Source organism: Frankliniella occidentalis, unplaced genomic scaffold, assembly GCF_000697945.3.
Source record: "Frankliniella occidentalis isolate FOCC.00 unplaced genomic scaffold, Focc_3.1 Scaffold518, whole genome shotgun sequence".
Lineage (NCBI taxonomy): Eukaryota > Metazoa > Arthropoda > Insecta > Thysanoptera > Thripidae > Frankliniella > Frankliniella occidentalis.
The window spans coordinates 66,003-71,147 of record NW_026267635.1 but is presented as its reverse complement, the minus strand read 5'-3'; the positions used below and the strand labels follow the sequence as shown (position 1 = coordinate 71,147).

General features: G+C 41.7%; 1 long non-coding RNA gene across 1 annotated transcript in view; it reads right to left on the bottom strand.

The window, feature by feature from the left end:
* Positions 1–5,145, bottom strand: part of LOC127751496 (uncharacterized) — a 51,933-nt gene that overhangs the window by 6,195 nt on the left and 40,593 nt on the right. The gene's annotated exons all lie outside the window — the stretch shown is intronic.

Here is a 5,145-nt window from a genome sequence, read left to right as displayed (position 1 = left end):
CCCCCCCTCTCTCTCCGCTAGTCGGCCCTTCAGGCCCTCAGGGGTAAGCAAAATGCCCTACTTTTGCACTAGCAAGAGGGGAAAACGCACGGTTTCGCCACCCGGACTCTGCCTGCTGGATCTCCACCCTTCAGTTTGAGCCTCCTTAGTTAGGCTATCGTTTCGCCACAGGCGTGTGGCATTTGCCTAACCTGTAGGCGCTCTGGCCAGGCCGTGCGCTGTTTGTGACTTGGGACTATTTGTTCTTGGCATAACGATTTCGCAGTGTGTATTTGTATTAACGTTACACTATTGTAACCGTTACCTGTTCCTTTCCAGTTAAATTTGTATCGTTACTATTTATACCCGGAACAGCGTTACTGCATTTCGGTTCAAATTAACATAACGTTATCTGTGTAACTTATTGCAGTTACGTTTCTTTTGATTATGGCTCAATTGTAACGGTACAAAGTAACGAACGAAAGTGATCGTGTAACGAAACATGGTAATTTTCTGGTTACGGTACGAATATCGTAACGTTACTCCGCGTACTTTTTTAAGTTGTTACCACACTTCGGAACGTTTTTCAGAAGTTTAGTTCCACGTTTCGTTCTGGTAACGTAACGCCACATATGCAAAAAATAACGCTTTGTTTTGTTAAGTTACGGAGCCCTGATACCTGGTAGGGTTACCAACACTATTGTTTTTTTCGGCGCTGCCAACTGTAGTTTTCGAGATATCGCAAATGGCTCATGGGGTTCACGGTCATTTCTCCCAATCTCTTTTTCCCAAGGTTATTTTTTCCCAGATTTTTTATTTCCAAAAATACGTTCCCAAAATTAGCTTTTCCCAATTTCAATTTTTCCAAAATATTTTTCCCAATAGAATTTAGAGTTGGAAGTGGTGACCAATCGTCCTCAGGTAGACGGTCACATGGTTGCTCGGCTGGTCCCGCGCTCGTTACCGCCGCATACAATTCTTGAAATTTTCACGCTCCTGAAGCTGGCCAAGGACATCCTCGCTGCACTTGGGCAGCTCGGTGCGCAAAATTTGGGCTGGTGGAAGCTCGGGGTGCTTGGGCACGTGCTCGTGCTTCCCCTCCTCCAGCACCTCGACGGCTCCGTTGGTGTGCGCCGTTGCCTCTGTGGCTTTGCACTCCTTTTTTCTCGTGCAAGACCAGCACGTATTTGCCTTCCTGCTATCACGCTGGTGGTACAGGAAACCGTTGTAGATCAGCTTCTTTCCACCCCTCCGCGAAGTGATAATTTCGGCTGCTTTGTGGTCCGCCATGGCTCGCCTGGTCTAGCCACTGGCGCCAAAAATCAACTTCGGCGCAAGTGCTAACCCTTTCTTGTTTCTCACCGCCCACTCATGGTGACCATTGGGAAACTCGAATTGGGAACATATATTGGGAAAGTAATAAATTGGGAACGTAATATTGGGAAAGTAAAAAATGGGAAATAGGGCTCATTGGAAAACGTAAATTTGGGACCGGATTTTTGGGAATTTATTTTTGGGAAAAATGGGCGAGAATGGGCTCATGGGACCCCATGGCTCATGGGACCCCATGGCTCATGGGACCCTGGTCTCCCCTTCAGAATGGTGATTAAAAACGTGTCAATGAAATATACAGCTACGAAACAATTAAAAGTTGGGAGTAAGACAGTAGAGGAGGTCACGCAAATATTTTACATAAATACTCTATCCGCTTTGTTCTGATTTGTGCACCCTGCCCGCTCCGGCATTTGCACGGCTTAGTACAGACTTCATTTTCACGCCTGCGCTTGCACAGTTTTGTGGCGCATCCTGATCTGCAGCCACAACTCAACAACTGCGTGCACGACTCAGGTGCTACAGGCAGTGTGGAGTACACTGCAGCTTAATTGTTTCCGTCAATGCGCAAGCCGTATTCGCATGGGTCGGGGAGCTCAGGCTTGGCAAAGAGAGGAGCTCTAGGTGTGTATCACCTGAACTCCAAATTACTCGATGGTATTACATCTGGAGATCTGCAGGAGTCCTTTCTGAAACGGTGCGAGCAGTTCTTGGTGCTGCTGTGCAAAACAAAAGAGCTAACACCTGATGATGCCCGTCAGATGCTCTTTGGAAAAGTCACATGTCCTGAACTACTCCGACCGACGTCAGACGCTGCTCGACTTCACATCCTCCGGGCAGTCTTTTGTTGTTTTTCCAATTTCTTACAGCAATTGAATTTAACAGACATAAAGATTGAAAGAGTAAGAGTGAACTCTATTGCCTTTTGATGTAGCATACTCGTGTTATTCTTGATCTCATTCCCATTCCTCTTGCAGGTGTTGAAGACATCAGCTGATGCCTTGGAAGAGATGGTTGGTAGGTCACTGGACAACATTCTTAAAGGTCATTATCAGAGAATGTATCAGAAGCAGTAGCAAAGGTAGGGGGAGGTTATTTTTGTACCCATTAATATAACTTCTACTGGTATTTATTTTGAAGATTTTGAAGTCTTGTTTGCTCAGTATATTGAGTGTAGTAAAACTGATCATTTTGATTTTTGTTTGTATAGGTAATGAATGTGGTAGTGTCGATGCAACTAGTGTCGTTACTGTGCAGCCTGAATCTGTCATTGAAGCAGAGCTTCAAACATCATCTGAAGATATGATTGTTTGTGAGTAGTAACTATCTTTTTATTGAACAGTTGTCCAATGCATTAATTGGGCGGTAGTAAAACAATCTTGTGTAATTTGCATGCAGTGGTGTAACTGATTCTGAACTTCAACACCCATGTGAGGTGCTTCCTAGTGAAAATGAAGAAGACAACATGAGTGTCTTTTCTGACGAAGGGAGTATCTACTATGATGTGTCATCAGACAGTGAGGAGTTTGCTGACTTCTGCAGCAGCATTCCATCCGGTGAAGAGCCTCTACAGTAATGCTTATGTCTCTTTTCAAATGGCTTTAGTGGCCCTTCTAACTTTGGTGATGACACGCCGTCTCGGTAAGGAGTGTGTAAATGATCTTCTCTCTCTGCTTAAAATGCTGCTGCCCAAGGACAATATTCTAGTGCAGTCTTCATATTTGTTTTTTTCCTGCTTTGGAAAATATCAAAGTTCGTTCGTGAAGCACTTTTACTGTCGTGCATGTTCAGAGTCACTTCTATCTCCTGATGCTATTTGTCCAAGATGTGGACCAGGGAAGGGGGCTAACTTTTTTATTCAATTTCAATCATGGATCAAATTCAAAAATTATTTAGCACTCCTGACTTCTTTAACAATCTGCAGTACTCTAAATTCCGAGTGAAAAAAATGAGGCAGCCTACGAAGCTGTATATGACGGAAATGTTTACAAGGAGGCAAATATACTCTGTTTTTCTGTAGGTGGTTGGATTTTCCTCATGTGGAATACTGATGGTTTTTCTGTGTTCAAGTCTTCTCTGTTTTCTGCTTGGCCTTTTTACCTTGCTATTAATCAGCTTCCACCGAATTTGCGCCTGAAAAAGGAAAATATGATACTAGGATGTTAGTGGTTTAGTACGCGTAAATTTGACCCAAATTTATTTCTCAAGCCTATTCATGATGAGCTGTGTAGACTTAAAGAAGGTTTTAATGTTAGAGTTTACTCATTAGTTAATCTTATAAAACTCCATGTTGCTTTACTTTGTGAGACCTGTGACCCTGTGACGTTCCTGCTAAGTCTGGTTTTTTTTTTCACATTGGATTTAATGGGTTACATGGGTGTTTGAAGTGTTTAAGCCGTGGTTTAAAGTCTGCTGAATCTGGACAAGTGTTCGTTTACCCCTTTGAAGAAATACTTCAACTGCGCACTGATGAGTCGTATCTCAGGCATATAGCAGCAACAGAGCACTCAAACAAACCTGTTTTTGGTGTGCAAGGGCCATCATATTTACAGAAAATGTTGTTGCACTCAGCCCTTCCCTCCATTTCCATTGACATAATGCATGGAGCCTTTTCGGGTGTGCAAAAGACGCTGATGCATCTCTGGTTTGACAGGAGCAACAAAAATGAAGAATTTTCTCTTTTTACATGTACTGATATTGTTAATGATTATCTTCATTCAATAAGGCCACCTCACTTTCTTCAAAGGTGCCCCCAATTACTTAAAAAGTTAGCATTTTGGAAAGCATCAGAATACGAGTCATTCTTCTTTTTACAGTTTGCCTATTGTTGTCATGAATAGTGTGTTTTTTAACAATTTTATGCTTTGTACTTAGGCCTTAGTTTGCTGTGTTAAGAAAATATTTTGGAATCTGACATTACTTTATCCTATAATCTTCTTGACGAATATGTTAAAAAATATCATCAGCTTTATGGCCTTCGACATGTGACACATAATTTGCATGGTCGCAGGCATCTTCCCAAATTAGTACAGGACCTAGGACCTCTATGGGCCACTACTTGTTACCTATTTGAAGATCTGAATGGCACTCTTAAGCATTTGGTCCATGGTACCCAACATGTTGGGCTACAAGTACAGTCAAATTTTGAATTAGCTACAAATTTGTCACGTATCATAAAATCTTATCCTACTGGAGTGTTAAAGGATTTTAGCCTTAAAATGTATTCCCCTCTGAAGAGACTAAATGTTACTCATTCTATTCATCAGTTTGCTTGCATTGTTGGTCCAATTGTCAAAGAATTAAATCTGGTCCCTATCATCCGTCAAATAATTACTAATGTCCCCGGAAATGTTGCCTACTTCAAACGCTTGAGACTGCATTCGTGTCTCTATGTCATTGCCGGAGACAGCAAAGGAAGAAAATTATCATCTAATGTCATACATAATCTTAACAACGCCATCTGTTATCTTATATTACAAGCTGTTTTAAAAGTAACTCAGTGCACTTGTACTGAAGTTTGTGATTGCTCTACTGATGTGTATTATGCAGTTGTCAAAAGATATGATACAGAAACAGCTTTCCACACACTTATTCCCCCTTCTCCTGTGATGTCAGTATTGAAATTTTCTGAGAGTGACCTTGTTGATATTGTGTCTGTAAATTGTCTCTTATGATGTGTGTGTTATTGTGTCATTTAATCAACAGTGTTATATTGTTAAAAGACCATATCGGTTGAACCCACAGTAGTGTTCTCATTAAAACAATGATTCATTATTATTTTTGATAACTTGCTCATTTCTTCATTACCGGCAGAACCTAGAGAACCCATGGGGA